Source organism: Mauremys reevesii, linkage group 11 (assembly GCF_016161935.1).
Source record: "Mauremys reevesii isolate NIE-2019 linkage group 11, ASM1616193v1, whole genome shotgun sequence".
NCBI classification, from domain to species: Eukaryota; Metazoa; Chordata; order Testudines; family Geoemydidae; genus Mauremys; species Mauremys reevesii.
This window is the reverse complement of record NC_052633.1, coordinates 6,545,623-6,555,575: the sequence shown is the minus strand read 5'-3', so window position 1 is coordinate 6,555,575 and position 9,953 is coordinate 6,545,623. Positions and strand designations below refer to the sequence as shown.

Genomic DNA, 9,953 nt, shown 5'->3' with positions numbered 1-9,953 from the left:
CGTCTAGCAGAGCCCATTCCCCCTCCGTGAAGTACACAGCCAGCTCCTCAAAGGTCACCAGCCCCTGAAAAAACAAGAGTCGCACACTCAGTGACAACACCATTATTCACAGGACAGTAGGACCAGTAAAATGAATGCTCTGGAAGAGACACGGTAGCAGAGTCCCTCCCTTTCCCACTCAGAGCAGCCAAAAGGGTGAGGGGAGTAAGAGAGAGCCCTTTGTCCCTGCCAGCACACACAGGAAGCAAGGGTCTTAGAATCATAGAATTACAGAATCTCAGGGTTGGAAGGGACCTCAGGAGGTCATCTAGTCCAACCCCCTGCTCAAAGCAAGACCAATCCCCAACTAATTCATCCCAGTCAGGGCTTTGTCAAGCCTGATCTTAAAAACCTCTAAGGAAGGAGATTCCACCACCTCCCTAGGTAACCCATTCCAGTGCTTCACCACCCTCCTAGTGAAAAAGTTTTTCCTAATATCTAACCTAAACCTCCCCCACTGCAATTTGAGACCATTACTCCTTGTTCTGTCATCTGGTACCACTGAGAACAGTCTAGAACAGGGGTCGGCAACCTTTCAGAAGTGGTGTGCCGAGTCTTCATTTATTCACTCTAATTTAAGGTTTCGCGTGCCAGTAATACATTTTAATGAAGGTCTCTCTCTATAAGCCTATAATATAGAACTAAACTATTGTTGTAAGGAAAGTAAATAAAGTTTTCAAAATGTTTAAGAAGCTTCATTTAAAATTAAATTAAAATGCAGAGCTCCCTGGACCGGTGGCCAGGACCCGGGCAGTGTGAGTGCCACTGAAAATCAGCTCGTGTGCCGCCTTCAGCATGCGTGCCATAGGTTGCCTACCCCTGGCCTAGATCCATCCTCTTTGGAACCCCCTTTCAGGTAGTTGAAAGCAGCTATCAAATCCCCCCTCATTCTTCTCTTCTACAGTTCCCTCAACCTCTTCTCATAAGTCATATGCTCCAGCCCCCTAATCATTTTCGTTGCCCTCCACTGGACTCTTTCCAATTTTTCCACATCCTTCTTGTAGTGTGGGGCCCAAAACTGGACACAGTACTCCAGATGAGGCCTCACCAGTGCTGAATAGAGGGGAATGATCACGTCCCTCGATCTGCTGGCAATGCCTCTACTTATACAACCCAAAATGCCATTAGCCTTCTTGGCAACAAGGGCACACTGTTGACTCATAACCAGCTTCCCATCCATTGTACTCCCTAGGTCCTTTTCTACATAACTGCTGCATAGCCACTCAGTCCCTAGTCTGTAGCAGTGCATGGGATTCTTCTGTCCTAAGTGCAGGACTATGCACTTGTCCTCATTGAACCTCATCAGATTTCTTTTGGCCCAATCCTCTTATTTGTCTAGGTCCCTCTGTATCCTATCTCTAGCCTCCGGCATATCTACCATTCCTCCCAGTTTAGTGTTATCTGCAAACTTGCTGACGGTGCAGTCCACACCATCCTCCAGATCGTTAATGAAGATATTGAACAAAACCGGCCCCAGAACCGACCCTTGGGGAACTCTGCTTGATACCGTCTGCCAACTAGACATAGAGCCATTGATCACTACCTATTGAGCCAACAATCTAGCCAGCTTTCTATCCACCTTATAGTCCATTCATCCAGCCCATACTTCTTTAACTTGCTGGCAAGAATACTGTGGGAGACCGTATCAAAAGCTTTGCTAAAATCAAGGAATAACACATCCACTGCTTTCCCCTCATCCACAGAGACAGTTATCTCATCTTAGAAGGCAATTAGGTTAGTCAGGCATCACTTGCCCTTGGTGAATCCATGCTGACTGTTCCTGAGCACTTTCCTCTCCTCTAAGTGCTTCAAAATTGATTCCTTGAGGACCTGCTCCATGATTTTTCCAGGGATTAAGGTGAGGCTGACTGGCCTGTAATTCCGCGGATCCTCCTATTTCCCTTTTTTAAAGATGGGCACTACATTAGCTTTTTTCCAGTCATTCGGGACCTCCCCCAATCGCCATGAGTTTTCAAAGATAATGGCCAGTGGCTCTGCAATCACATCCGCCAACTCCTTTAGCACCCTCGGATGCAGTGAATCTGGCCCCATGGACTTGTGCTCATCCAGCTTTTCTAAATAGTCCCGAACCACTTCTTTCTCCACAGAGGGCTGGTCACCTCCTCCCCATACTGCATTGCCCCGTGCAGTAGTCTGGGAGCTGACCTTGTTCGTAAAGACAGAGGCAAAAAAAGCATTAAGTACATTAGCTTTTTCCACATTCTCTGTCACTAGGTTGCTTCCCCCATTCAGTAAGGAGCCCACACTTTCCCTGACCTTCTTGTTGCTAACATACCTGTAGAAACCCTTCTTGTTACTCTTAACATCCCTTGCTATCTGCAACTCCAAGTGTGATTTGGCCTTCCCTGATTTCACTCCTGCATGTCTGAGCAATACTTTTATACTCCTCCCAAGACATTTGTCCAATCTTCCACTTCTTGTAAGCTTCTTTTTTGTGTTTAAGATCAGTAAGGATTTCACTGTTAAACCAAGCTGGTCGCCTGCCATATTTGCTATTCTTTCTACACATCGGCATTGTTTGTTCCTGCAACCTCAATAAGGATTCTTTAAAATACAGCCAGCTCTTCACATTTATCACACACCAGAGGCTGATACAGGACATGGAACCCCAGCAGGAATCCCAAACCCACACCATAAAAAAGAAATAGATACCAAAGGGAGGAAAGGGGAAGTGGACAGGAAAGAATATAAGTCAGCAGCTGGGAATGGTAGAAAATTCATAAGAGAAGCAAAGGGACAGAAGGGGAAATCTATGCCCAGCAGAGTTAAGGAAAATAGAAGGGTTTTCTTGTAAATATATTAACATAAAGAATCCTAACAATGGTATTGCTCAAATACTAGGATAGAATTATCAGTGATAATACAGAAAAGGCAAAAGTGTTCAGTGAATACTTCTGTTCTGTACCTGGGGAAGAGGCAAGATGATAGTAATATCATGATGATGATACTGACACTCTCTACATTCCACTAAAAACTCATGAGGATGTTAAACAGTAGCTACTAAAGTTAGACATATTTAAAATCAGCAGGTCCAGATAACTTGCATTCAGGAGTTTTAAAAGAATTGGCTGAGGAGCTGCTGGACCATTACAGTTGATTCTCAATGGGTCTTGGAACACTGGGAAAACTCCAGAAGAATGGAAGAAAAATAGTCCTGTGTCAATACTTAGAAGGTTTAAAAAGAGATGAAAAGTAATAATGTCAGATGGACAGTCCTATAGATACCAGACAAGATAATGGAGCATCTCATAATTGTATTAATAAAAAATTTAATTATATTACCCTCCTTTATCACCAGCAACCACACACCACAGAACAAAAACACTAACCCAGGAACCTATTCTTGCAACAAAGCCCAATGCCAATTCTGTCCACATATCTATTCAAGTGACATCATCACAGGACCTAATCACATCAGCCACGCCATCAGGGGCTCGTTCACCTGCACATCTACCAATGTGATATATGCCATCATGTGCCAGCAATGCCCCTCTGCCATGTACATTGGCCAAACTGGACAGTCTCTAAGCAAAAGAATAAATGGACACAAATCAGACATCAGGAATCATAACATTCAAAAACCAGTAGGAGAACACTTCAACCTCTCTAGTCACTCAGTAACAGACTTAAAGGTGACAATCTTGCAACAGAAAAGCTTCAAAAACAGACTCCAACAAGAAACTGCTGACCTTGAATTAATATGCAAACTAGATACCATCAATTTAGGCTTGAATGGAGACACTGAGAATGGCTGAGCCGTTACACACATTGAATCTATTTCCCCATGTTAAGTATCCTCATACCTTCTTGTCAAACTGTCTGAAATGGGCCATCTGGGTGCTGGCAGGTGAGTCTTGCCCACATGCTCAGGGTTTAACTGATCGCCATATTTGGAGTCGGGAAGGAATTTTCCTCCAGGGCAGATTGGCAGAGGCCCTGGAGGTTTTTCGCCTTCCTCTGCAGCGTGGGGCATTGGTCACTTGCTGGAGGATTCTCTGCAGCTTGAGGTCTTCAAACCACAATTTGAAGACTTCAGTAACTCAGACATAGGTTAGGGGCTTGTTATAGAAGTGTATGGATAAGATTCTGTGGCCTGCATTGTGCAGGTGGTCAGACCAGATGATCATAATGGTCCCTTCTGACCTTAAAGTCTATGAGTCTATCTTGATTATCACTACGAATGTTTTTTTTAATCCTGCTGATAATTGCTCATCTTAATTAATTAGCCTCTTAGAGTTGGTAGGGCAACTCCCACCTTTTCATGTTCTCTGTATGTGTATATATATCTCCTTACTATATGTTCCATTCTATGCATCTGATTAAGTGGGCTGTAGCCCATGAAAGCTTATGCTCAAATAAATTTGTTAGTCTCTAAGGTGCCACAAATATTCCTGTTCTTTTTGCAGATACAGACTAACACTGCTGCTACTCTGAAACCTATAATTAATCCCAATCAACATAGGTTTAGATCCTGGCAAACTAACTGCATGTATTTTTGGATGAGATTAGATGTTTGGCTGATTAAGATAATAACGCTGATATAATATACGTAGACTTCTTTAAGGCATTTGACTTGGTACAGAACAATCTTTTGATTAAACAACCAGAAAAATTCAAAATTAACATTGCACACATGAAATAAATTAAAATGTGGCTGACAGGTTTCAAAATGTAACTGTAAGTGAGGAACCATGGTTGAGTAGGTGTGTTTCTAGTGGGATCTCACAAGGATCAGTTCTTGACCCTGTGCTATTTATCAATGAGCTGGAAGAGAACATAAAGTCGTCATTGATAAAGTTTGCAGATGACACAAAGATTGGGGGAACGGCAAATAACAAAGTGTATCGGCTCCAGCACTGGGAGTCTGGGAAGTTTTCCCAGGAGGGTTATTTCCTGTTTCACAAACAGGAGAAGTCCTACTCCCAACCCCCATGTGTCTGTTCCTCGAAAGCAAGCCCCAGATTCAACTAGTTCCAGCAGGATGGTCACACCCTGTCCCCTCCCTTTCTCTACCTGGTCTATTTCCTGCCCCTCTCCCTCCCACCAGAACCCACCACCAGCTCCCAGACAATCCCTTACCTGAACCAGCTCCACTGACACCATTTCCTTTCCCCTGGGAGGATGGGATGATCCGGAGCAAAATGTGGATGTTATTCTGCAGGCAAGAAGGGCAGTTGGAGCGATTTCAGAAGGGGTTTTGTCCATTTCACATTCTCCATTCATTCAGGTTCTGTTGCACTGAGAAACACTTCGGGTATGTCTACACCATACCAATACAGCTTTTGATTTCCTACTTTTGAGAGGTTTGAATGTTGCTGAACTCGACATGCTGGAAGGGCTCAGGACAGCACTGGGCAATTTGAAGAGTGGAAAGGAAGGGGGATGGAGCTGGGAGGTTCCCTGGAAGAGGGAGGGGGTAGCAGCAGGGGATTACTGACAGTGGGGATGGGGGGAGCAGGGTTGGGTCATGGTGTTGGGGAGCAGCTGGGACTGGGTAACCTGGAGCTGGGCAGTCCCCATGTGGGAGATTTGCTTCTCCCCTCTCCTCATGTGCTCCTTCATCACCAACCTGGGGAATGGCTCAGGGCAACAATTCCCTACCAACAAGGACAAAGCACTGCAGATACAAGGGGTAGGAAACACACCAAATCTGAGATTTTAAATTGACATTGGAGAATTAAGAGAGAAATGGGGCAAAAGTTGAATGGAGAAATTGTCAATAATTTGAGAGAAAAGAAGGAGAAATCGACATAGATTTTATATCCATATTTGATAATTACAGAGAAATGCGACAGTCTTTCAGAGGGAAGTGGCAAAATCTCTTTCCCCCCCACCCCCCGGCCCCTGCAATTTCCTGACTGCTCCCAACTCACACTGTCTCTACCTCCATCTCTGTCCTTCCCCCACCCTTCCCTGCCTGGCACCTCCACACTCCAGACACATAAAGAAGAACACCACGGAGCCAGTCTCTTCCCCTCCTCAATCCCCAGTTTTGCTATTGAGTGGATCCTGGCAGGAGATCGGTGGCTTCAGTGCTATTATGGGAGCTAATTTAGCTACAACTAATCAAGAAAGAGATCTTGGAGTCATCGTGGATAGTTCTCTGAAGACATCCACGCAGTGTGCAGCGGCAGTCAAAAAAGCAAACAGGATGTTAGGAATCATTCAAAAAGGGATTGAGAATAAGACGGAGAATATCTTATTGCCCTTATATAAATCCATGGTATGCCCACATCTTGAATACTCCGTACAGATGTGGTCTCCTCATCTCAAAAAAGGTATACTGGCATTAGAAAAGGTTCAGAGAAGGGCAATTAAAATGATTAGGGGTTTGAAATGGGTCCCATATGAGGAGAGATTAAAGACGCTAGAACTTTTCAGCTTGGAAAAGAGGAGACTAAGGGGGGATATGATAGAGGTATATCAAATCATGAGTGGTATGGAGAAAGTGAATAAGGAAAAGTTATTTACTTGTTCCCATAATATAAGAACCAGGGGCCACCAAATGAAATTAATAGGCAGCAGGTTTAAAACAAATAAAAGGAAGTTCTTCTTCACGCAGCACAAAGTCAACCTGTGGAACTCCCTGCCTGAGGAGGTTGTGAAGGCTAGGATTATATCAGGGTTTAAAAGAGAACTAGATAAATTCATGGAGGTTAAGTCTATTAATGGCTATTAGCCAGGATGCATAAGGATTGATGTCCCTAGCCTCTGTTTGTCAGAGGGAGGTGATGGATGGCAGGAGAGAGATCACTTGATCATTACCTGTTAGGTTCACTCCCTCTGGGACACCTGGCATTGGTCATGGTCGGTAGACAGGATACTGGGCTGGATGTACCTTTGGTCTGACCCAGTATGGCCATTCTTATGTTATGTTCTCTGATCCCACCCACAGGTGCATTAACTAGTAGCAGATTCCCAGGGGCTGTGAGATCCGAGGCTCCCGGTGACATTTGCGCAGAGTCACTTTTCTGACCATCCCCACGGTCTCTCTCTGTCACCTGGAGTCTCCAGCTCAGCAGTTGGGGTTGGCAGAGCCTGGGGCTGCCTTAGGGGACTAGTTCCTGCCACTGGAGGAAGTACCCGCCTGGACTGTGCAAGGAGGAGGCTTTAATTAAGGTCTCTCCACAGCACAGAGCCTGCTGAGGAGCAGCAGCGGCTCAGCCTGGGCTCCCAGATCACAGGGGAGGCAGCACCATCGCACCCAAGAAACTCAACCCTGATACTTTGAGTAAAGAGAGACCTCCCTTAGCAACAGCCAGAGCCCTCTGGTGACAGCAGCTAAGGACACCACTTCCCGGATTTTACTGGCTCCCATGTTAATCCAGAGTCACTCTTTTTCCTTCCTTGCAGTGACTCTGATACTGGCGAGGGGAAGACATCAAAATCTGTTTAAACACATCCTGGGAGGAGAGGTTCCATGCCTTCCCCCCTCCCCTGCTCCCTACATCTGGGGCAAGGACTCAGGGCAACTATTTTCCCTCCAAACCCTGAACATCCTACAGTTCTGAAAGGGAAGTGAAATAAAATTTGTGGTGATTTTATATTAGTATTTGATCAATGGAGAGAAAGTTATCACTGCCCCCGACCGGCCATTCACACAGCCCTGGGCAATGCTGCTTTAACAGGAGACAGGAGGGGATGGAGGAGCCAGACGATTCAATAAACTTCCATGCCCTGTCACGGGCTAATAATGGCTGCGATGGATAGGGTCCCTGGGTTTGAACTTGGGGTAATAGCCAGGCCTGGGTTCCCCTGGCAACAGGTAAAATGGTGTGAGCTCCCAAAAGGAGACAGGCTACCTTTGGGAGCCTGAACAAAGGGCTGAATTAAAAGGACCCGGGGCCGGGGCTGGAGCTGAAGGCCCTAGTGAAGAGAAGTAGACTGCTTCTTTCCTGGACTCTAATGCCCTGGCAAGGACTCATTGAGATTTTGGGACTTGGCCAGAGGGCCGACAACGGAATTCCCACCAAGCTGGCCGGCGGCCTGCAGGGAACAGCAGGAGGAGAAAAGGTCTGGGATGCTGCACCCTGCTGCTTGGAGATCCTCCAGAGGTGACTGCCCCATTAGGAGATTATACTGCAGTGTACAACAAACAGCACAAAGAGCCGGGTCCCCCTTGTCTGACATTCACTGGGGCAGCAGGGAGCCCTGGGCAATGCTGCTTTAATAGGAGCAGGGAGGGTGGAGGAGCCAGAAGGCCATGGGGGTGGGCAGTGGGGTCTGGCAATGGGACTGGCAGCTAGTGGCTGAAGGGGCCTGGGGTGGGGGAGAAAGGGAATCAATGGGGCTGGGCAGCCTCCCTTCCATGCCCTGCTACTGGCTCCCACCCCAGATGCAGCCGTGCCCCACGGCTCTGCCAAACTGCACCCATCACCCCGTTCCTACTTGGCAAATGACTCCCAGCAACAATTTCCCCCCTGAACAAGGACAAATTGCTGCAGATAAAATGGGCGGGAAACCCCCCAAATCTGAGGATTGTAAATTCTGCACTGGGGAGCGAACGGGGCAAACGCTGTGGCCGAGAACAGAGACACTCAGGCATGGGAGAGAGCAGACGGGAAAGCGACCGGGGTTTTACATCCCTGTTTGCTAATTCCGGAGCGACGGGGCAGAGCCGGGAGGATCTGATCAGTCTGGGAGCGGGAAGAGGTGAAATCAGAGGGGATTTTACACCCCCCCCCGTGTGGGCACCCGCTCGTCTCCCCCCCCCCCCCGCGATGTCCCGGCTGCACAGAGATGGGTAAATCTACCCCGCCTCACATGGGCTCTCTGCCCCCCACCCTCCTTTCCCCTCCGCCCCCGCCATATTGTCACCCCCCCCCCGCCTGCCGAGCCCCCGCGCCCCGCCGCGTCTTTTCCCAGCTCAGCCCCCGGCCTTGTCCCGGGGCCGCCCGCGGGCGGCGCGGTCCCAGCGCGGGAGCAGATCCCGGGGCGGGGGGGACGCGGCGCAGAGTCACGGTCCGGCCCGGCCCGGTTACCTGGGTCTCCGGGCCGGAGCTGGTGCCGGCAGAGCCGGGCCCGGGGCTAGTCCCAGCTGCAGCGAAGGTCTCCCCGGCCCCGCCCGTGGGAGCAGCAGCGGCTCAGCCCCGGCTCGGGGCGGAGGGAGGGAGGCGGCAGCGCCCTGCAATGGCCCAGCCCCGGCCCCGCTCGGCCCTTTGTTCTCCCCAGCGCCGCCCCCCGCCCGCTCCCTGCTCCAGCCCCGTCCTGTGTCCCGCAGCAGCAGCGCCCCCCCCGCCCCCGGCTGCCTGCAGCGCGCCCCGCCCCGGGGCTCGCTCCGCCCGCAGCAGCTCCCGGGCCGGGCACGGCAGGGGGAGACCTCGGGGCAGGAAAGTGCTTCTGCCCCCTCGGCCCAGCTCTGCTCCCGGTCCCCGCGCCGCTGCAGGCGCCCGACGGGCTGGGCCGGGCCGGGCTCCTCCAGCTGCTCGGGCACATCTGCTGAGGCCCCTGCCCGGGGCTGGGCCCGGGTCTTGCTGGCCTGGGGCCACAGGGGGCAAACCGGAGGGGGGATGGGCAGAGTCTGTGCAGGGGCAAACTGGATGCCGGAGAGGGTCAACCAGCTGGGGGCAGGAGCGGGGCGGGGGAAAGCAGGGGCAGGGGGTAGGAGCTGGGGTGGTAATGGGGCACAAGCACTGCCTGAGACTGGGCAGGGGAAAGCCCGGGGGGCAAGAGAGGATAAAAGTGACCCCAAAGGAGGGGAACCATCTGCACCGGCTGACCACGTGGGTGGGTAGAGGGTTATGCCTGTAGTGTAGGAAACTACTCCCTGTAGGAATGTGCTACCTGGAGCAGTTACTGAAATGTAATGGCTTGTAGAAGAGGTTGTTGTGAAAAACTGCTATCTGATGTAACAGCTGCACTCATGGCAGGACTACGTATTATCTAGAAGATCA

General features: G+C 49.6%; 1 long non-coding RNA gene across 1 annotated transcript; it reads right to left on the bottom strand.

Annotated features, from left to right (window-relative positions):
- Positions 1 to 10: 10 nt before the first annotated feature.
- Positions 11 to 9,251, bottom strand: LOC120374621. Its single transcript, XR_005586176.1, has 3 exons — positions 9,042 to 9,251; positions 5,140 to 5,215; positions 11 to 64 (listed from the first exon to the last, which is right to left on the bottom strand). It is a non-coding gene; the product is annotated as an uncharacterized LOC120374621 (long non-coding RNA).
- Positions 9,252 to 9,953: the final 702 nt, after the last annotated feature.